Genomic DNA, 24904 nt, shown 5'->3' on the forward strand with positions numbered 1-24904 from the left:
CGTGACGATGTCTCATTCTTACGTTTATAATGTTTCGATTATTAAGATCATCTCACGTCGCCGAATCGAATAAAGAAAGCGACGTTAAGGTCATTCGATAGGAAAAGTGATGAAACCGAGTCTCCTCTGGAACTTCGGCCGATCCGAACTCTATTCTCATTAAGAACACCTCGATGCCGCGAGATTTATTAACGAGTTTATTCTTCCCTCCTTAATACGAGCCGGAGCGCGTTGCCGAGCAAGCCGTATAGTCGAGTTCAAACCAAGAGCCGTAGAGTTTCAATTAGATGTGGTCATAATAATGCGCGATCCCCCGGCCCGCCGTGACGGCCGATGGTTGATGACCTCCCTGGACCCCAGGAGAGGAGAGATACGCACCACCACCATCATGACTACCCCGCGAACGAACGGGTCTCCAAGGCTTTTCCTCCTTCCACCTTCGTGATACCGAATTGTTAGTCACGGCGTTTCCGGGTTGCAGGACGAGATTCTTTCTACCGATCACGACGTGTCACGCCACAGTCTCGTGTATCTCTTTCTCTCTCTCTCTCTCTCTCTCTCTCTCTCCCTTTCTCTCTCGCTCTATCATTCTGCCTCGGCCCTACGATCGCTTCACCGCTTCAGGTTGGTCCTCCTCTCCTTTTCCTCTCTCCTCTCCTTACCTCTCCCTCTCGTCCTCTTGCTCGAGAGCGCGGTCATCTATTTCAAACGACTATGCTCGATGGTCGCCTCAGGTTGATCCGACAGCAACGCACGAGAGAAGCCGATCGCAATCAAGGGGATCGGTTCACGAGGGTGTAAGGACCGCTCTTTTCCTCCTCTGTATACAACTATTTACCATGTCGACGTTTAGCGAAAGTAAAGCGAGATCGGTTTATAACGCGCGGGCTCATATTGCATCGGCGAACGAACCATCAATACCTGGCCCACTTTCCGCATTTCAAAAGACGGATCGATATCTCGCAAGCAGCATGGATTTCACTGCAATTGCGCCAAATCGTTTGCTGGAAAATCTTTCGTATATAGATTTACTCTCGAGCTTAAGCTTTGCTTAAGTAAAGCTTAGGCAAAGGAGCTTTTACTGGTATCTAGGTCAGTGGAAACATTAAAAAAAAAAAAAAACATTCGAATGCAGTTTTCTATAACGTTTTCCATTTACACACGGGTAAAAATGTTATCTGCTAATTTCGTTATCCGAATTTCGTTACATCTGAATTTTTCTCAGTAAAGTAATTAATAATCTAAATAAATTCAAATATAATCCTCGAGATTTTCTACATATATATCTTATAAATGATATAAATAATGTTATTAGTAAAATTATAATTTCTACAAAGACCGACAATGAATCTCAAAAATTGCCTCAGTTTAAATGTAAAGAACAATGAAAGAGATATATTTGTCATAATTTTTTGTCAGAAATTCATTATTACCTGCCATCGAAGATGTCCAGATGCTCCTCTCGAATCGAATTTAATAAACTGTCAAGTATCAGGACCACGTCTGATCGGTAGACACGCGATTTTCCAGTCGCGAGCATCCTCCCGCCGTTCCATTGTTCGCGAATAATGGGCACCCGTTTGTATATATACACGCGTGTTGTGCCGATTATGTCACGTATTGCAACGCGAGGAATGCATACAAACAAAAGCGCCGTTCCTGGATTTCAGGCCGCGAGAGACGCAACATTTCCGCGGCGGCGGCGCTTCCAGTTCCAGAAACGTCGAAAGTACCGGCATTTAAACGTGAGAAGGAGGAAGTCGGCGCGACGGAAATCCGAGCGGACACCGGTATCGAAATTATAAGGCGAAAAAAAATAAAGCGCTTATAGCGCGTCTCGCTTTCTCGACGATAATAGATTATCCGGGATTACGAAATAAACGTGTTAAAGAATCGTGCGCCGGCGAAACAACGGATGAAAGTCTTCCGTATCGAGAGAACGGAAACCTGCTTTAACGTGAGAGATCGCTCGGTACGCATACGATGCAACAATGTGTGAGTGCGCGTTTTACTTTTTATTATAATGTATTTGAATTATACATTTCGCTCTCTAATATTATATCTCTTTCGCCTCCTTATTAAATACCGCGAAACGAGAATAAATTATTCGCCGCAATCGCTAGGATATCCTCGACGTAATTATTACAAAATGTTTAACGGAATAAGTTAATAATTACTTGGCTTCGAAAATAAGATTATTTATTACATATTCTACGAGCATTGCGGGCAGACATATATCGCTGAAAAAGGTTTATGTTTTCACGTGTTGCACCATATATGTATTTATTCAGTTTTTCGCAATGTTGTGGGAAGTTATTGTCGTAAACACGTCACTCTCGACATATTTCGAGGAGGAAGCGCGAGAACTGACGAGCCGAATGATTTCGGCATGCTTCGGCAGATAATTAAAATTTACTGTACAAAAGATCCTTTTACGCCTTTCTTCTATAATTTTATCAAATTACAACACGTATCTGTGTACTATTACCATGCGACTTGTTGCGATATATTCGCACATTTTATTAAAAGAAATCGAATCTCGAAAAGCTTTCTCGCAAAAGTCGACTTCCATTTCTTTCCCATCGATTTCTACGTCGGTGAAAGTGAAGGAAGATTCCTACGTGTGATATGTAACCATTAGGCGCAATAATTAGCGTTAGAAAAAAGACGTAATAATGAACGTAATCCCAAGCTAGGCGTGTATTTGTTACATCCTTTGGCTCTCTCGTGAATTAATGAAAAAATCTTCCTGCGAAAAAAAAACGTTATCAGGGAGAACAAAAGCGAGCGGAGGGCGAAAACGTTAATTATCGGCGTTATGGCCGGGCTCGTATATCCATCCTGGGGATAGATTAGTGGAAAAGGGTGCGCGCAGGATGCGCCTGGCTGCGCGAACGGACGAATACCTATAGCTCTCGGTTCGAAAAGGGCGCGGGGCGCATCGTTGGAGCGACTAATGGACACCCCAGGTGAAACCATCAATAGCGCGAGAAATTCTTAATTAATTGCCGCATATGGTGGCTAATTAAATGCGATACACGCCACGACGCCGGCGGCGGACATGCCCCCCGCATCGTCCTTCCGTTTTTTCTCTCCTCCTCCCAACCGCTTGTTTCTTATTTTATCTCATTCTCTCTGTATCCGCTCGTATTCCTCCTCTCTCTCACCTTATCACTCGCGAACGCGGTAACGCGGTTTAATTCGCAATTTTTGAAACATTTTGTCCATTTCTGAAAAAAATATATTTACATAAAAATTAAAGGTAAAAACTTGATTTTATACGTGTGCCATTGCGCAAATATTGGTTAAAAAAAAAAAAAAAAAAAATCAAATATGTAAAAAGATTAATTGAATATTATTAACATTCAGAAAAACGTATATTAATATTTTTCTCACACAATTAAATATATAATTAACTCTTCGTATTAATTTATTTTTCTCTCTCTTTATAAATCTGCAATTACAATTATTACAGTTGATGTTAAATATTGTCAAAGAGTTTTCGTGCGGAATTTTCTTTCAATAATAATGACATTTGAAATAACGCGGCGAGAGATCCCAGTGTGCACCCGGGATACGATGTTATACAACATTACGGCTCTTGCCAGAAGCGAGAACATCGGCATGCAAACCTGACAGGTCACGACAGAATGTTCCTGGCAGCCCAACGGCAGCAGATTGAAGTCGTGCACGAAGCACGTCCCTGTCACGGCCACTAGTGAGAATCCTCTCTATAGTATCGCATTTTTTTATATCTCAGATTCCTCCGAACACTATTATTAGATACGACCATATTTTACTCGCAAAATATTTCAATATCTACTCCGATCTTTTACACAAACATATAATAGATTTTTAATATTCAGTCATATTTATAATAGATGAGAGATAGTCTTTAAATGTTAAATATAAAACAGTTAAATATTAAAAAATACATTAAATGCAACGAGAACCTAATAAAAATCATACCTAAAAAAAAAAATTAACGTATAAAGAGATATAAATTGAAATACACTCTTTAAAAAAAATGTAAAAGTGACGTTAGACGAAATTATCAAAGCTGTTTCTTTTCCATGATGTCCTAACTTTATGAGCAGCCTGTCATCACTGAAATCACGTGTTTTGGATTCGAAGAGAGTCAGCATCACAGTGATTTTATTCGTTTTATGTAAGCAAGTTTAATATATTTTTATAAAAAGAAGAAAATTATAAAACATACATTATAATATTCTGGTAATTATAAAATGAAAATAAATGCTACAATACTTTTCGCAAAATGATGGATCAATCTTTTAAACAATTCGATAATAAAAATCATTTCATTTTTCATAAGCGATATAAAAAAGAATTTATATTTATTATTATTCCTATTGTCAAAAATGTATCACGATCATTCCAGAATTACCTCTATCATCCTTCTCGTTTGCGGCACGAGCCACTGCGTGTGTGGCTTGTCAGTGAATTTATCAAATCTGCGAATACGAACTCAATCATATTCCACGTGCTTGCGTATCTCGGATTTCTTTCCGCTCCGATATTCATATAGAGCACACGCGGCTGCTGAACCGTCGGGGCATCGCGGAAAATGAATCGTCTCTCCGTCGTTCCTTGTCGCTCCGAGCTCTGACGTGCATCACCTTTCCACGCATGGATGCGTGCATTCGAAACGCCGGAGAGACCTCTCGGCGGCGACGTGCGTTACAAGGAGACCTTACCTGGGGTCCCCCCTGGGTGTTAATAAACCGCCGCGGGCTCGATATCGCGTGTCACGAAATTCCATTTGTCTGACTCAGCCCGCGAGAGAATGCACGACGCGCGCGTGTCCCCGTGCAACATGCGCGCGTTTATCATCCGCGATCTCTTATTCTACGCATCATGCATCGCGATTGACGCGACGATTAGAATCCGATATCGGTCGTTATCGGTGAACGAACCCGCACTATTGAACTCTCGAAAGCGAAAAATCAATCTTTAACCCATAAACATACAAAAATTTATTATACACAATTTTCAACTTATGATTTTCAGTCTTGATAGCAAACAATTAAAATTAATAATGACAATTTTAAAGCTCCTTTATATACATATTGCAAACGATAAACAATAAATCATAATAAGTTCTGCATTATTTATCCTAAAATATAAAAGTATAAAAATATTATTGATAAAATATTGAAACTAAAATATTAATACAATACATGTTAATACAGTATACATGCAAGAAGGATGAACATGGAATTATATTGCATAAGTAAACGGCTCGCAAATTACCGTTAGATTTGAAAGATGTTTCGCGAGGGGAGGGGGGGGGGGCTAAGAGAGTTAAATCTTTAATCCTTCTAATTAATAAACGCCGCGATATAAACTATAATTTTCGTAACGCTGCGCGGCGGAGCCAGGGCCCCTCTGGAAGAGGCCTATCGACTGAAAAGCAATCATTGCAATCAACAAGCGGTAATGATCGACCAGCTTAATAGAATCCGGCGCGTGATCTTAAACACGTGCCTCGGACGCGAGAGCGGAAGGAGGTGAACGTACCCTTATACCGACGTCGCGGTACTGTTCCTCGGTACGAGGAACAGGCCCGTGTACGAGTTACGTTCGCGTGCCTTCCACTCACGCGAATGCCGCATAATGCTTAATATTTCACTGTGGAACGCGGCCGCTTTTCACGATTACACGCTCGTCGACCATACTTGTTGGCATATTACTCTTTCGCACGAAGCTGAGTATTTTTCATAGGAAAAATATATGCGGACGGTATAGAGAAATCAGAGGCTTAATCTTAATTTCTTGATAAAAGCTGAATGGAATAGCCGGAAGGATAATCGATACATATTAAACGCGGAAGTGTATGTGTGTAATGCTCTTCGAAGAATCGCTACTTGTACCACCTTTCCATAAACACATTTCATTTACATACATAATTCTTTTTTATGTATGCGAAATATCCACTTACTTGCGTGTAGGCACTAGGCACATACAATGTACAAACGAGTTCCGATCGGTTATATACGCGATCGAGCGGTCTCTCTCGTGTTTAAGAGGCTAGTAATGTACATCGCGAAAAAGTCAGAAAATAACACGCTTATGTCCCATCCGCGTCGAAACGTTTACTCCCCATTAAAACGTTTCTCGTGTCAGCAGGGAGAATAATCGCACGATAAAGCGGCGATTATGTTCCTATGAAACGTCGCACGATACATATTCGCATGACGGTTGCCTTTTAAACGAACAACGTTATGCAAAATATCGAGTTAGCTCGTGTAAAAATTAAGAAATACGCCAACATGTGCGTACATCGTTGGCCTGTAAAACTCCTGTAAACTTAATATACACTGTACGAAATTAGTTCATTTTTACGTATTATTATCTATAAAAAAAAAAAAAAAAAAAAAAAAAAAAAAAGACGTGACGGAGAAAGAGAGAATTATGAAAGACGACTAGTCATTTATGTCGTTATTCTCTATAAAGGAATTACCCACGCCCTTCGCGGCGAGAGGACTAATTAGCGTACCGGAAGATTAGAGCGACGCGGCCGCGAGTGTAATCTCCCTCCCTCTCTCTCTCTCTTACCAAGTAGTAACGGTAAAATCGAGATCAGTCAACCTGCGAGCGAGTAGAACGAGCTGTTTGCGGGTATCTCTCCGTCGACATTCTCCGCATTTACATTTAGCGATGATGGTTACCCTCAACCGCGCGATAAATTGCCATTTCGCCCAGATACGACAAAATTTCTCCGATTGTAATTCGCAATCCGGTGGACGGGCTCTAATTTACACAGGTCGGCTAATGGAGTGGAAGTATACTAAGCCCGCATATCGTCCCGTTCACATATTGGGCGCAAAATTACGCGCGATTACATACACACACACACACACGCGCGCGCGCGTATAATTAATATTTAGCAGTTTCTCATGTGGATGAAGGTGTGTTCGCATAATGCAAACGCGCGTTAACGAGCAATCGCGTAATCCGAGGCAATGATATAACATAACCGTGGGCTGTCCCAGTTTCTAGCGCGAACGAGAGAAACAGTTGCGTTACCATCTGTTACAAAGGGACACCGGGGCACGTATAACGCGTGTCGGACCGGTTTAAGGTGGGTGGCGATACTCCATAATATATGGAATGCGATTTTCATCGTATTAACCGTCGATGAACGTCTCGTGCAATTTTCACACGCTTCATTGTATCTCTCGTAAAATCAAAAATAAGATCAAAGTCAAGTAGAAGAAAAAAATAATCTGAGAGACCAAGCTCTTATTCTTTTATCCAACATACGCGTTTATATATATATTTTTGATATAAAATCGAATATAATATTATTTTTCACTTTCTTAAACTCGACACTGTGTAAATTCCTCCAACGCAGCACACTAGTATATTCAATTTAACAACCAAGTTTAAATTTACAAATATATATTCGAATGATAATAAATTTTCGTTGCAAAAGCAAAATCGACATGATGCGCGCGCGCGCGCGCGCGCAAAGAAAACATTTGGCGAATCCTCCGTTACGTTTTCGTCGACCCCGAGACGAAAAAACATCCATCCTACCGATCCTCACGATAAATCGAATGAATGCTCATCGATGACACGTAACGTGCGTTATAAATAATTTATCTCGCCGATCAGCGATCAGAGACAGGAGGGGGAATTTACTCACCATAATCGGAGCGCGATCTCGCCGCTCGGATGCAGAAGAAGGTGATCCGCCGACCGCAGCATCTGCAACGAGAAGAGAGAAAAATCTCTTTCACAGCCGTGCTAATTCACCGTTACATCTATCGGCGCGATACACGCTTCCGGCATAAGGGACCGACGATCGTCGCGAGTGAAGACGAAAAAAAAAAAAAAGAAAGAAAGAAAGAAAAAGGAGGGAGACATTATAAATTTTCGACGATGAGAACGTGAAACTGAAATTCCTCGTACGAGGTGGAAACGCGTCTACACCGCGCCTCGTTTAGCGTCAATAAAATCGTAGAATGAACGATGCTGACCTCCGCGCGACGCGGACAGACGACGATGCCCCGCGAGACTACACCATCCTCCCCCTTCCCGTCCGAGAATTGTATGGATGTTCTCGTCGGGAAATGGTCTCGCAGCGTGTCTTCCCGCGAGATTATCTCAACCTCGAGGTCATTGAGAATCGCATAAATAAAGCGCAATTCGAGAAACGAGCGCGCTGCGCGCTCGCCAGAAGACGAAGGGGAAAGACTCGCGGACGAGAGGTGGAGGAGGATGGAACGAAAAACCATAAAGAGAATCGAATGGGATTGAGGAATCCGGATTCCGTACCGGAAAATTTTCCTCATCTTACAAAAGTAAAATAAAAGAAAAACAATTTTTATAATATTGTATTAATCTTAAAATAATAATATCCGCGATATATTTATGAAAAAGAAAGATTGACTTTAACAAAAATGCCTCCACATTTGTCAGAAGAGACTGATATTAATAAATTTATCTATTTGAACAATATTACACAGCTATTACACCGAAAGGATCACTTTCGAAAGAGAGAACGTTATTTCACTGATAATAAAATCGATGATAAAATTGACTATAATTGTATGGTAAAAAAGTTATAGTTAGGATATTCTATTATAATACTAATAATAGCAACCATATGTGCATATACTATATACTACAATATATACAACCATATACTATAAATTATAGTGAATTTATAGTAATTTCAACTATATTTTTTTATCAATGGAACGAGATCCTGCTAGCCGACTTTTTTCCGGGAATCGTGTTCCGGAATCGTGCAGGAAATCGTAGTTCTCTCGTAGGGAAGAATCCAGCATCCCAGGTACACAAGCGGCCGCCATTATCCTCGTTTATTTCTATTTTCAGTCTCGAAAATCTCAAGTTCACAGGCGCATGGCCTATCGCGGGCCTTCAGCCACGAATTAGCACGTTATAATTTAACAGCGGCACAAATTTATCTTCTTATCGTTTGACAAGGAAATAAACCAGTGTATGTATATAATTAAACAATCTTTTCTCCGAAACGAAATGCGTGTGAATACTCGATATATGCTCGATATCCTCCTTCCCGGTGCATTTTTCAATCCATTCGCACGATCGTCGAAAGATGAGCGTCTTGAAACACTTTGTACGGCGATTTCGTCTCAAGATAATCGCCGTCTTACCTCAAAATTAACGCAGTTGAACAAGAGCGATTGCGTAAAAAATTATCATCTATCTAGAAATAGGTGACAAAGAAAGAAGAGACTCCTCGAGAAAATTGCGATTTAATTCGTGCGAGTACGCGCGCGTTACACGATACGATCATTATCGTGGCGGACTTTTAAGAGCAGTAAACTAAGCGCGCGCGCGAGACAACGTTATAAAATCAAAGAAGGATAAAGAGCCGCGGGAGCGCGAGATGGGCGACGTGTATAATAGTGTCGGATGATAAGGAGATAAGAGCGCCTTAGAGGCGCGCATACCGAGTGTCAAGTTTTTCGTATCGCATATCTTTTTGCTGTGAGTAGTCTTGAATTACTACCAACGATACTTATGGGAATCTACGGACTCGCTTTCTATGCGATAGAAATAAATGCAACGGAGAACAATGCCGGAACATACTTGGCGAAATGCCTCGTGAAATCTTTACGAATCATCTTTCATGTATATATCTGCTGTATGTAACGTAAGAATTCAATGAGGTACATTAAAAAAAAAAAAAAAAAAAAAAAAGTTATAAAGAGAATAAAGAATAAAAACACGCTCTAAAAAAATTCATGAGAATTATACGAAAAATTAAGAAATTACGATCGCAAGACGGAGAGAGAAAACTTCGTTTTGAAAAATGACACGACGATTATCTCTCGAGTTTTAAAGGAGAGGATAAGATCCGACATATATTCCCGACGAAGTCTTTACCGTCAAACTGCACGGACGCACAATGAGGGTTTGGCCCTTTCTCGCAGATGCATTTGGACCTCTGTGCAATGCGGGCCCGCAAAGTACCCGTTATTCCCGATCTGCATGCAAATCGTTATTATCGCCGTTGTTATTATTGCGGTGCCAGATACGAGTGTGCGCGCCGCGTAACAATAGTCTCTCTTTCGTACATACTTATAAGGCGAAGATTTCTCTCTCGTATAATAACTTCAATTTTACATTAGCATACACGTACGACCGGTGGGCGAATCAATCTGCTTACAAAGTTTACGGTAACGTGTCGGTCTCGACATGACATCTTTATTAAATCTCTGTCGAAGTAATTTCGCCAGATAATGACCGTTTGAAATTTTCTGTTGCAGTTAATAACGAGTGAATAATCCTTCACAAGTGTTTCAGTAATTAATGAATTAATGATACGCGAGGTAAAATAATTGGTATCGTGGCATTAAATGTCGTTATTGCAAAAGTGGATTGACCTAGATTATAATATAATCAACATTGACTGTACGTTGTTCTCTTTCGCGCGATATATATTTTTATTATATATAAATATATAGTATAATAAAATATATACATATAATTTATATTTAGTATGCTATTCATATAATATATAATGTATCATTAATAATCTTTTAAATATTTTAATATATCTATTGTATATTGTAATAACTAAGCAGAGCGGTAACTATAGAGAATATAATTTTGCAATTCCGCTGCGATCACGGTACATTGCACATCTTTGCCGATAAACGACGACGACGACGACGACACGACGACAGCTACATACGACACACAACGGTAGCGTGTAAAACGCGGGCACGCTTATCCGCGCGCGCGTGGAGAAAGATTTAATCTGATCGGCTATTATATACGCGACGTACAATAACGTCCGCAAGCGCGCGCGTTGCTTACAAGAGCGAGCGAATAGAGACGTTCGAGCGTGTGCAACCGCGTTGCTCGTGCTATGCAAAATCGATACTTTCCCCAGCCCGAGCGCGCGGCCCTCGCATTGACCTATCGGGCACATCGGATAACTGGGTGAACCCAATAGCAAGGCGATAATAAATTAATCATCCAGTTATCGTGTACACGCGCGTAATTACTACCCGTCTGTCCGTTACGTCGCTATATGCAAAGTTCGTCCCTCGATCGGTGAGAGTTTCCTCTTCTCCTCTTCCCTCTGAGAATCGTCTCGATTATACAGATGGAAAGAAAAAGCGCGCGAAATAAGAGAACCGGTGTTCCCTGTAATTCGCATGGGAAAATTGTTTATATGTAGCGCCACTCACCGACTTCACTCTACGTTACACGATATCTCCCATCGTGCGTTTCGCAGTTCACGAGATCTGATAATTATAGCTCCTTTCTCTCCGATTTATACGTATAGTTCTTGAAATGGCCTTAAAATCTCAGAGAAACGAGGCCTCGAAGTATAACAGCAAAATGACACACATAAATGTCGATCTCTCGACATCGCAAGACGAGAGACGAAACACCTCTTAGAGTATTATTCTCTCCCTGTAAGGTTTTACAACGGCCCGGATTTTACGCATCCCGTGTAGGTTTCGCCTTCTTACACAGAGTTCTTTCTACGCCGCTGCATCTCTCTCGTACGTGTCCTTTTAAAGACGCCTCCACACGTGTGCATTGGAAGGCCACGGGGGAAAAACACGGGGTTGCGCGCGTCGCTGCTGCGGCTCGGAAACTGGCTATAAATAGGAGTACAGGCGCGCTATTTCCTCTTAATCCGGAGAAATTGCGCGATATCTTCGCGACGGCTTCGGGACCGGTTCCGGTGCTATAACGCGTTTCCGAAGGCGCGTCCTCTCGCGCGCGCCGCGTCTTTTAATGCGCTTTTAATGGAGAACTTCTTACGAATATCCTAATTATCGTGAGATTATCGCGCGACGCGTATGCATGCGTCGTTCGAACACCGAAACGTCCACTCCTTCGAGAAGATCGGTAACTGATAGTAAAATTAAACCGCGAGCAAACATCTCAATATTCCCGTAATTTATCGGATTTCTGGACAGGATATACGGCTGCGCAAAATCAAAGTAAACCTTTCAAATTGCAGATATTGGCACATATTAAAATTATCACAGATATTGGCACATAATTAAAATTTTATTCGAACCGCAGCGGAAAATTTATCTCCTCGTTCACCGCGTTCTCCACGTCATTTTCGCAAACGAAATGCACGATAATCAATCCGCGACATTTGTCTTGTGGATTTGCCAATTTCCGGTTGAATGAATTGTAAAAGGGATCCGCGGTCACATTATTTCGCTGATAATCGTAACCTGTTTTTGAATGCGCACAGAAAGACCGTCGCTTAAATCGCCAATGGTAATACGACGGCGATATCGTAATGCGATATTAAGTGTAATATACGATTTCCAAGTTAACGACGATGCAGTTTGCTGTCAGTCCACAACGAGCTTCAACAAAGAAGGTCGTCCGCTATCGTAAATTAAGAGGTACGGGACGCTTCGAGACGTACAATAATTCTGCATAAGCTAAATTGTTAAAGTATAAAGATTTCTCGGAAATAATAAAAATTTTAAATATTTTAGTGTACAACTTCAGTTTTTCCCCCCCCCCCCCAAGATTTGCGAAAATAATACAAGATAATTTTCTCAAGTTTGTAAAAAAGTAAACGATGTACGCGCTGAGAAAAAAAAGTTGTTAACTTGATTAAATGCGTTCAACTGATGATGATTATTATTTTTCGAATTGAAATATTTAAGTATTTAAATTAAATACGACGTATTTGACTCAAGTACTGAAATATTTCAATTCAAAAAATGATAATCAGTTGAACGAATTTAGTCGAGTTAACAACTTTTTTTTTCTCAGTGTGATATTTATTATTATTGCGCTAAAGCTTTCAATATAAAAAAAAAATTCTTTGTTCATTGAAGAACAATTGATGAATAGTTACGCGGTGCAAAATAATTAACTACATATTATTGCCTTTAGACTTACCTTTAGACGCGCAACTCATTACCCCCCGTCCAACACCTTTGACTTTGACTCTCGCGCGCGATATTTTCATCTATTAATAATTTATACACGGCGTTTCAACAGCGTACCCCGTGGCATAAGGGGGAGGGAGAGGGAGAAGAAGCGCACGAGAGGCGTTTACGATATCTGTCGATAGTTTCACAGTTCGTATCCGCATTATTACGCGTGCGCGTATCGGAAGGTAGATCCGCGTAAGATAAGCCGATGGATGGAGAAATAGAGAGAGAGAGAGAGAGAGAGAGAGAGAGAAGGAGAGAGAAAAAGAAAATAGCTCGTGCGCAAGATTAATGGAGCCGACCGATCTTTCGCGCGATAGGCCGAGGTTCTCAACACTTTCACCGAATAATACGTCGGCACGTAACGGCCGCTAATTGCTTCTCGTAATTTTAATTAATCCGCGTCGCGTACAAGACAGAGGAAGACGGAAATTCCTGCGATCGCGGCAGGAAAGGCGCGAATAAGCGAATAATACTTGCACGAGCTTCTTCCGCGAAGATTCATCTCGCGTATACCCCGAGTAAACAAGCTGCCGCGGTCTTTCGTAACGTCTTCCGATATTTCATCGCGATTGCACCAACACGATCGCGCATATTATTAGTTATAGATGTTTTATCCGACGTCAGCAGAATTATTTTGCCGCGTTAAGTTCATTGTCCTATTGCGTCGAAGAGAGAGGACTTGTAATCGTAATAAAAGGTATACATATAAAAGAAGCGGGTGAAAATTTATCACTTTCCCGAGGATATCGTGGATAATGAAATAGCGCGTAAAATAATTGCACACTTTTGACATCCATTGGTTGTGTAATGCGCAAGATGCAAACGCACAACTGATTGATAAATGGGAGACGTAATTATAGTGTTTGATGGATTCTCGCGTTGTGGGCCGCCGACGAGATTTTTCTGCAAGCGGGTTCTCGAAATGTTAACGGGCGTCACGAAAGAAAAAACGCGTAGATTAGTGTGCGGTACGTTTCTTATGGGAACGCTAAATCACGGATTCTCTCGCGCGAGACAATAGAGCGGAGAAAGAGAGGAAAAAGTCACGGAACGCCATTTCTGAGAGGGAGATGAGAGAGAGAGAGAGAGAGGGGGGGGGGGAAGAGGGGCCGAAGCGAAGAGAGAAACCTTTCTTCTTCTTTTACGGTCTATTTTACGAGGATCCCACGCGTTTACGCGCTCGTTTTGCACGCAATCTCCTAATTCTCTCGACGGATCTCCTTGGTTTTACAGATTATCCCTATAAAATATCGCGGATTTCCTCGATTCCACGCTGATTGATGAAATTATAACGAGAAATTATCATCCGAAGCGTACTACTCTGTCGTCGTTGTCTTTGGGACCCGTAGCTATACTTCAGCTATACTCTAACGTAAGAGAAACTATCGATCTCGATTTACTGTCGTAGTACACGATACTTCGAATCTAGTCGACATCGCTCTAAAAAATACGTACCAATAATAATCAATTATACCGTGATCAAAAATATTCTTGCCGTTAATCTCTCCACCCTGATTCGATATATTCAACAACATTGACAAATAGATATCTTTTTATCAAAGATTTCGAAAATTGGAATTCCGAAAAATTAAGTCCTGGAACTTGGTTAGAAAAATCGATGAAATATTTCTTGAAATTCGTCCTATTAAAATTTTATTTCTCTTGTCAAAAATATAATTCAGAGAAAATCGAAATATTATTTAAAAAATTACATTTAATTAAATTATTATACATACATCAAGAAAATATCTTTTTCACGGGGAACTCGCGTGCTGTAAATGTCATTATTACATAATAAAATAATGATGCCCACACGAGGAGGCCATATTGCTTAATAAGGCATGACTGAAGTGAAGAATCTAAATTAGTTCGGTGCAAATCGATTTCCGATCTCGTATCAATCGTTGATAGAACGTGTGGGCTATCGGATCACTCTGCCCACACTTTATGGGCGGCACATAAATTTGAGTGGGTTACACCGCATACTTTGTTCATCGAGATCCAACGAGAGGCAGGACCGGCACGGAGAAAGAGAGCGAGAACGATAGGGGAAAGAAGGAGAGATCAGCATTATAAGTCGAGTATGCGCGCTACTTTATGTCGACAAGATCTCATACGATGCCGCTCGCACTTTTACGTAATAGCTCAGCCTCGAGTAAGGAGCGAATTTAGCCTTCGAAAAGGCGGCGATGCTCCGGTGGGCGAACGCCATCCGAACAGGATCCTATATGCACTGTATGTGACTTGGAATATAATTGATCTCTATTCCTCCTCGTTTCTTCCCACCGCGAAATTTGACTACTCACGTTCATAAATTTCTTTTGTCCCATAGAAACATCGTATTCAATCGTAGACATGGATATCGCATAAATAAAGACTTTGTTATTAAGTATGCAACGATAATGTAATGTCTCATCGAATACACGTGTGACTCGTTTGTTAGAGACTCGAGTTTGTCGATGCGAATCGCGAATATGCATCCGAACCGCCCATATGTTAATTGCGCAAAGTGAAACTTCGCCAGAAGGCGTACCGTTTTTATCTTCCCTTAATTTTAGGTCTACTACAGTAACAAAGTAATAAAGACAGTTGAAATGGAACATTAGTGAAATCAATTAATTCTGTCCTCAAAAGTTAGATCAAGTTTCATCGAAATATTTATGCAGAGTAAATAAAGCGTATCGCCAAGAAAGATTTTAACTTTCAATTTATTAATAGATTTATTTTAACGCAAACGTTTCAGGTAAAATAAGCAATAAATCAGAAACTAAAAAGTTCCTTTTTAGGAAGATAGAAAATATAAATTAATTAAAAAAAAAAATAGCGATAAAATACTTTTTCAAAGTATTTTCAAACTTTTTTATCGCAGTATAAAAAGGGCGTTAAAAACTTGGGCGCGACGAATATCAGAGATGCGAGGGAGCGCATAAATCTCAACGCTGACGCGTATGCCATGCATTTCCGAATTGGAAAAGCACACAGTACTTTTTCCCCGAACGCGAGCGGCGCTTCCACGGCGCGTAATTGGGGAATTTCCGAGAGAGAGACTCGTTCTTTCGATCGATCGATCGATCGATCGATACCGCCGTCGCAGCATCGGCGGTACCGCGGCCTGCGCAAGAACCTTGGAATTCCGCAAATTCCTGCGGTACCGTTTCGCGCACCCCGCGTGTACACTTTACACACAGGAGCTTCCTTTGACACGCGCGCGGTTCTTTCAGGGTCAATGGCGTAGAGAGACGGAGGGAAGGAGCTTCTACCCCGAATAATGGTCGGCTTAATCGGTGTAAATTAAGATACATCTTCGCATCTCCGTGTGAGCTGATAAAAAGGAAGATAAGAATCTATTGATTGAATATACGCCATCGATAATTACGATAATTTATCTGAGATCTCGAAGCTCACGTATACAAGTTTAAAATGACGCGTAACATAGCGCCCTTATGAGTCAAGTACTGTATATTTTTCTAATAAAAAAATAAAGTTCAACAAAAAAAATACAAGAAAAAAAATAACAAATTTGTAAAAAAAAAAAAATTTAATTGAACTGTGCGATTAATCTCTATTATTGATATGAGTAATTTTTATCGCACTTGTTAGCGATAATTTAAAAATTCTAGATTAGTTTCCATTAACTTTTACTTATACGCTATTGACTTATCCCGTGAGGGAAGCCGCCATATCGAGAAGGCCGCGCATGCACACATATCTTTAATATCTTCGTAGCGAATCGACATTCATTGGGGGGGAGGAGGGGGGGGTGCATTCTTTCTGGTTATACACACACTCGAAGAAGAAACGGACGGATAATGGTAGAATCTCCCTTCCTCGCGTGGTCTTAACGACCAGGAAAGTTTTCCTATTTCGTACTGCATTGTGCTTCCGCCGATTAATTACAAACAACAACATTAGATAGCTCAAGCTGTCATTTTGCAAACAAATATCCGCGTAAATCAGCTGATTTTTCTGTACTTGATAATTAACAATATTTGAAGAAAGATAAATAATAAAATTGTTGTAAACAATTTTAAAGAGCTATTCGTCGAACTTGTGTCAATATATATATATATATATATATATATATATATATATATATATATATTATTATACTTTCTAAATATAAACGCGTACGATGTATAAATTATAATACATCGTACATTGTATTTAATTGCAGGTTTAAAAATAATCACTCTTCGAGTACACAAGCGGATATTTAGCGAGCCTCGCATGACAAATCGTCGTTATGCAGAAATAAATTCGATTCATCGCGTTCATATGTGATGCGGCAGCAAGAATAAGCGAAATTACTGCTGCTGCTGTTGCATCGGCGCGGATGATGTCAGCGGTGACGATTGATTAGGCGGAAATAAGCACCGAGGAGCCCATATAACCTCGCATTAGCCTAATGACCGCGAACGCAGGTGATCCGGTGATCTACGATCGATGTTCTCTCCTCCTTCCTCTCGTTCTCTCTCTCTCTCTCTCTCTCTCTCTCTCTCTCTCTCTCTCTCTCTCTGACTTGCGACGAGATATCCATGGTGGATCTTATGGATAATCGCCACGGGATCACGGTCATGGATCCCGAGACCGCGCTCATCCTATCGCGTGTTCCGCGAGATAACAAGTTGCTCGCGTATCGCTGAATGCGCACTCGTACGTACGCGCCTGTTTATTCAAAGTTAAAGGGGTACAGGAGAAGAGGTGTGTGGGGGGGGGGGGCGGGGGGAGCGATGCCGATAAGGTAATTTATATTCCGCGCTAAATACACACCGCGCGAGGCCGTTTTCTTCGGCCGCCGATCTAGTAAACGGAGTAATGACGTTGCTTGATAAAGAATCTTAATCAAGCCCTCGGATGATAGAGCGAACCTAACGAAGATGTAAGCCCGGGCGATTAACCGCACTGAAAAATCCCAGCTGTCGGTTATCGAGATATCGATGCGCGTTTCATTGCGTCTACCGGACGCGCGTATTTGTTTTTCCTGCGTCCGTCTGTCACGCGGTGCGATCGAGAACCGTGTGTTCGCGAAGCTCTGAAATTATTTACTCCCGTGACACGTAGATCGGTTTGCCGAGATACTTAAAACCTTTAGATATATTTAGATTATATTTTTGTTCTTTTTACAAACTCGAATTTATATTATTATTTTGCGATCTCATTGAATATTTAAATTGAAAGATTTTTATAATTTTCACAGCGAGTCACACTGACATATCACGATATTACACTTCAACGTGTACGTTTGAATAAATTGAATTGATATTTCTCGCAAGACAGATTATTCTCGAGATATTCTACGTATAATATTATTAACCGACAAATGTATCGGCTACAATGAGCGCGGAATAAGCGCGAGTCATGCCGGCAGCTTTGCGCGAGATCGATTAATAATTAAATGCTCGTAATGATGGTCGGCGCGCGTGCATTTCTGTGGCGATTAATCGGTCTTACGAAGCACGCAGCAGCGTGCAACAAACGCATTCCGCGATTATATACGCCATTTCTGCGTAATGCCATTTATCGACACGACGATGAAAACGAATTTCTACGTAATACCGTAAAAAAAAAAAAAAAAAAAAAAAAACTCGATCGATCACGGTCTCCCATTCATCGATCTTATTTAAATCGCGAGCTATTCAAAGACAATAATATAATCGCGAGATCGCGGAGATGTGCGCGTATTAATTAATACGTACATCGAGGCGAAATCGATAAGCGTATACAAGTTCGCTTTGCAAAGAGACTCCCGAAATTAACATGATTGGGAGAGAGATTCAATTACGGTGAACGAGAGCGACAACTAAATCGACGAAACGTAAAACCGAGAGCTGGCGAAACGCGATCCAAAAATATCGCGCGCGGATCGGTAAGCAAGGGGCAATTAATCGGTATTGGATCCAGTCGGATTAGCATTTAAAGGACCTGACGCCATTTAAGACCAGGGACTAAATGGCACGGGAATTCATTAAAGGGAGAATTAATAACTCCACCGTCCGTCCATCAGTCTCTAATATGACTCGTGTCTTTTACAACCCAGCCCCTTAGGCAGGGCAAAAGTCTTTACGTGCCCGTTCCATCTTCCATCTTCTCCCCATCTCGCCTCTCGGCCTCTTCCTCTCTCTTGGAGATCGAAGAGGAAGAAATCAGATCTCTTCCCTTCTCGGTATTCATCCCGCCGACGTGGACCATTATTATCGCTCCCGCATGTATTCGCCCTGCGATTTAGCAATACAAATCGATACGGAAGACACGACTCTCACAAATGGCTATAATTTTTTTTCCCCTTTTTTTTCTGGGAACATCGCTCCTAAAATCTTATCGCGACAAGCCAATTAACTCTCAGCGTTACTCAGTACTCAAGAACGGAGATTGAAGTTAATTCCTTTCATTTTCGTATCGCTCATTTTCACTTTCCACACTTGGATAAAAGCAAAAGTACAAATCGACTATTAGAAATGATTATTTTTCGTTTAATAAATTTCCACAAGAGTTCGTCGACTCTCGAATATATTCATGTGCATATACATATGATTATTTTAAAGTTACAATGTAATATGATTAAAAGTTTAAATTACATTCTGATATACACGATACCGAGTGCATTGCTGTTCAAGTCCCGCCGTTTTTATCTCACGCTTTTATCTCCCGATGGGAAATAAATAACGAATATTTCATTTCTCTCTATTATACAGCGCAATTTATGCAATTCAAAAATCTATCGTGCTAGGAAATTTCCATTGGCGCAAATTATTTGTCGAAAGCGCGACTTGTCCGTAATAATCGCGCTGCGTATAATGCATCACCGATCGCACGCTAAATCGCGAATAGAATAACGCGCGCGAACAATTTGTAACAAGTTGCAAGTTCACGTTCACGTATTCTAACGTATTCCGCACGCTCGTGCGATCTATCGCGCTAAATGTATCGCATTTAAGTGTTTTCACTCTCCTTCGAATATGGAATTCGAATGCAATTAGTAGAAAAAACGGCGCGGCGGGCGGGCAAACAGACAGTTATACGAACAATGCTCGATTTATATGTTAGGCGAGCAACTTTCTAGTCGCGTGTAGTTGCCAAGTAGCTTAGTAAATCGCTCTCGGCGCTCCAACAACTATCGGCGCGGACTGCGCGCAATAACAAACGACCGGTAACCCAGAAAAGACAGGCAAAAAGAGCCAACTGGTACAACTTATAGTTAAGAGACTATATTCGAGAAGATAACGAGACGATAATAGAGGTATAGCGTTTTGTCTCTTTCAAAATACGATACGGCCTACATTTTTTAATATTACGATCTTGCAACGCAATCTTCTTCGCCTTTACAATTTTATCATTACGTTAGAGAGAAGGAATTTCCAAGCAATTTTAAGAAGAGGGAATAAATATCGTTTGTCCGTATTATTGAATTAAAATAATAAGAGACGCGGGTATTCCCCCGTTGACACTCGTGGTTTGCATAAATTATGAAATAACAGCTCGGCGAAACACGGGTGCGCTGAGAAACTTCTTGCTCGCGTCAGACGCGGCTAATTGGCGTAATTCGCAACTCGCTACATTTTTCTGCCAAACATGTCGACCTATCGCACACCTCCGCCTACACACTCCACGCGATCGTTTACAAACAAGCCAATTTTACGTAACGAGTGCAGAGCAGGAAGAAAGTCTCATCTCGGAGGAGTCGAAATAAAGGGAGCGAAGAAGCTGCCGTCGTACGTTGTCGTCTTTACGATAATCGTTGAAACAGTTTCGTCCACATCGGCGTACGGTTGCCGATCTTCAATAATAATAATCATAATAATAACAGTAAGAAAAACGAACTTGCCGGTGTTACTCTTCGATCGAAAAAGCTTGAAACGCGATGAGAAATTCGCTCGCTAACGAGATTTGCATCTTCCTCGGACAGGCGTAAAAACCGATGAATTGATCGATAAATAAAAGTGTTTGACTTTCATCAAATGGAACGATACGGATTTCGGCGAGTCGGGAGGCGTTTAAAGTTTTACGACAACCGTGCCAATTTTCACGTCGTGTTCTGGTACACGCACGCGAGTGAAAATCGTCCCCTTGTAACGATTGAAATACGACTCTTAACGCGTATACGACGATCCCTCGGTTTCCCGATGCTGTTGTCGACGCGATCGCAACGTATGTATTGTATGTTTATCCGTAAAACGAAACTCATCGTTCGCTAACACGCGACACGCTGCAGCAAATCCGTATCATCGTAAAAATCTCTTCTCCGCTTTTGCTTATACGCCGTTGTACGCAGATACACCGACGATATTTACATATATTTTACTAACAAATTCTTCAATCTATATTCTTATTACGCGTCTAACGCCAAATATGGATAATAATTTCTGATCTTTATACGCACGCGCACAGGCGTCTCACGTTAAACGTAATCTTCGGTAGATGTATAAAACTCGGAATTGTACATGTAATGTAGACAGCCGTATGTATTAGGAATTTTTATTTTAACATGGGGGGGAAAAATCGTATACCGTTGTGTAATCTTCGATATGATTATTGCATATTATTCGACAACACCTACATTCGGCCACATGATATATGCGCGATTGTTCGACAGATAATTCGATACCGGACGTGATGTTTAATAAAATAAGATACTCCGACATTACATGTACACGACGGATAATATACATCCGTATGCGCGCAACGGAGATTTTTCCGATCAGTCCGGATACTCTCTCGCGGATCGAAATTGACTTCGCCGTCGCGTTAATCATGCCTCGATCTATCGAATACTCTCCCTTGTTCCGGACTCGAATCTATCGGACGGATCGACAGGACGCGAGAGAGGAGGCCGAGCATGAGGAATCACCGATCGTAAATCACCGAGTCACCCTGTGTGTATATTCCTGCACAAGTAGACTCACCGGAATCTCACTTTTTTTTTCCTTCTTCCGCACGTATAATATGTTACTCGCGAAACAAAAAGAGGAAAAGACTGGTAAATGTGGCCGGAAATATGTTTTCGTTATCTTACACCAAGATATATATATATATATATATTTTTTAATTTAAAGATAATTTCAATCTCGGATAAATTTACATAGCACATTTATAATGAAGTAGCGCAGTATAATATAATTAATATTATTATCATTAATAAGAATATTGTTATTAATATTAATAATTCAAATAAATATTAATAATTAATATCAAAATGTATATGATAATTTTATAATATTACAATAATTAAACTGATTGAAATTATTGTATTTTTCATTTATATATGAATGTATCTACTATCATATTGTGTGCGTTGTTTAATTAAAAATGCTAAGATGGACTTTTCAAAAGAAAGTCTGGCATGTCATCGAGCACTTATCGTCCAACAAATTTTCCGCAATAAAAGTTAAACGACGCGCTACTAAACGATACAGTTCACTTACTCGCCAACGCGTTGATAATTACGAGCCAAGAAGCGTATCTAATGTCGGCTGACCTGCTTTAAATTAAGAAATGCATAGTCGTAATAATCGACTTTCGTGGATAAGCTATGCGTTTCCATGACGGTCGATATGGACAGTTTTTGCGACTGCGCGTGAAAGTAATTAGACGTTTCAGTCTTCGAGGACAAATATCTGACATATCCGTTCTTTGAATTAATTAATGCAGGACGTCGATTTCCTACGATCACGCTTTCATCATGATTTTTGTCAAACATGACTTATTTGGTTATTCTCTTATAATATACATACATTATAATAAAAGATCTTAATTCATCCTAAAAGATACATTAACAATTTGCACTGCTTGAAAAAATGTTTCAATCTCGCGGAAGATAAAAGCGGAATAAAGGAAGTGTACGTCGCCCTCTTTCGTTCTTTCTCTCTCTCTCTCTTTTTTTTTTAACATATATATATATTTTTTTTAAGGACACGCGATACATCGATAAATAAAACATGACACATACGCATGTATTTTTTTTGTTCTGATTCTCGTCATCAATCAAATGTAAAAAAAAAAAAAAAAAAAAAAATTTCGTTTCGCACAACCGTGCCATTAATAAACTCGTCCCACCTCGTGATGATAATCGAAAAATTCCGCGGGACGATATTGCGTTATTAAGGCATACTTGCGTCGGTGAAGGGCTACTATATCGGAGAAGCACGCTTCATGGTGTTGTTCCGCATGATCATTTATTACGCACCAAACGGACCGAATGTACACGCCGCCGCTTCTTTGACGGCACGAATCGGAAGGGAAGAGAGAAAGAGAAGGAGGAGGCGTAACGCGCGGGTTAATTATCTTTCACGGATTACACGATCGGGTACACGCGCCGGAAGTCACGCGAACCCCGTCGTACGCGTAATGGTATCTTCGAGAAATAAACGAGAGACGCGAAGACGAAACCGGGACGAAATAAGACATAAGCGGATTCCACGCTTGAAACAAGTTTATTTAAGTCTGCTGGGGGGACCTGAGCGATTTAATCAGAATCTCCTCGTATATAAGTCGGTCATGGCCGATAAGATTATTACAATCACTCATACACGTGTTGTACACTGTCGGATTTTATATTTTTTTATTTAAAAAAAAAAAAATAATAATAATAATAATAAATAAATAAATAAACATGTTATAAGCCGCATATAAATACTCCTTTTCAATAATATTATCAACAGAATTATTATATCGGTAAAATTATTTTAAAAAAATGAAGAGAATCCCCTATTAAATAGTTCTATTAAATCCTATCAAATATAATTCTAATAAATAATAGTAATGCCGAGTAAAACATGTAAATTACAATTCTTGTTATTAAAAATTAAGTAGAAGTAGAATTATATTATAAGAGCTGGAGAAAATTACTCCATCAGAGAATTAATATAATGAATACGTGCTAGTCATTACGAGTATATAACTATATTGACGCGAACAGAAAATACGATGTAACTTATCGCTTCATCTCGCTTACAACGCTCATCTACGCTCAGCTTTATTCCTCGAATATATAATGGATTATTAACTAACGCTCTAAAGACGTCCTTCGATATTTCTTAACGGCTATCTTGAAGCGATGCATTGCCGTCACTAACATCTTTACGATATGGCGATCTTCGACGCGGGAAATTTCTTCTCTCGTATCACGACGAATGACGGACAGACGATGCAGGAAAAACCACTACGGCACATCACACCGGACCAGAAACGTCGAAAAAACGGAGGATTCTCTTCGAGGGAGGGGAAACCTCCGCACGTTTCTGAATCGCGATAAAACGGGTGACATGCGCCGTCGCGGTGATTCCTACGTCGAAAAAAAAAATATTTCGCAGGAAGAAAACGTCGAGGACGCACATCTGGGACGCACCCTCCCGCAGCTCCGAAGACGCCCCTCGTCCGAGTGAATGAAAAGAAAAATAAAGTGTGAATCGAAAGCCGTTTCTAAAAACGCCTTTCTCTTTTCAATTTCTACGAAATTACAGGTGAGCTCGTTTTAGCCAATTTGTATCGAGAGGAAAATATCGAGAGAGATAAGATAGGAAATGTTTAGCGTAGAAAAAGAATAGAAAGCGAAAGTTTTGCGTAAATATGATCCGGAGAGATTTAATAAAGAGAGATTTGAAGAAAGAAATGAGGATAACGGATGCTAAAGGCAAAGAATGTTCAAGCGTGTTTAGAATCGCAAAGAATTGTTAGCGCAACGTGAAGTTGTTAGAGAGCGACAAGGCGATGCTGATAAAAGTGAGACGCGACGTCTACACGGAATAAAATCAAAATACAAAAAAAAAGAGAGAGAAAGCAAAATAAAATCAAGTGATACACGTTCTGTAACACGAGCGATCCTCTGAGCAAGAGCAGAGCAAGACTTGCGATGCAGAGGAGAGAAAAAAGAATGAGAAACAAGATTTGTTTAATGCGAGAAACTTTCGAGCGGCATGAGAAGAGAAAAAAAAATGTCGCGTGCGCGAAATGACATCTTC

At 40.5% G+C, this 24904-nt stretch overlaps 1 protein-coding gene across 11 annotated transcripts in view; it reads right to left on the reverse strand.

Annotated features, from left to right (window-relative positions):
- Nucleotides 1-24904, reverse strand: part of Prosap (SH3 and multiple ankyrin repeat domains prosap) — a 121291-nt gene that overhangs the window by 59511 nt on the left and 36876 nt on the right. For 9 of the 11 annotated variants that reach the window (XM_070295195.1, XM_070295194.1, XM_070295197.1 and 6 more), the window contains exon 2: nt 7670-7731. The exons of the other annotated variants lie outside the window; for them this stretch is intronic. The gene's annotated coding sequence lies outside the window, so the exon portion shown is untranslated. The remainder of the gene's footprint in view (nt 1-7669; nt 7732-24904) is intronic. 11 annotated transcript variants of the gene reach the window in all.

Source organism: Polyergus mexicanus, unplaced genomic scaffold (genome assembly GCF_030449975.1).
Source record: "Polyergus mexicanus isolate NDT 795.1 unplaced genomic scaffold, iyPolMexi1.0 SCAF_4, whole genome shotgun sequence".
In the NCBI taxonomy this organism is placed as follows: domain Eukaryota; kingdom Metazoa; phylum Arthropoda; class Insecta; order Hymenoptera; family Formicidae; genus Polyergus; species Polyergus mexicanus.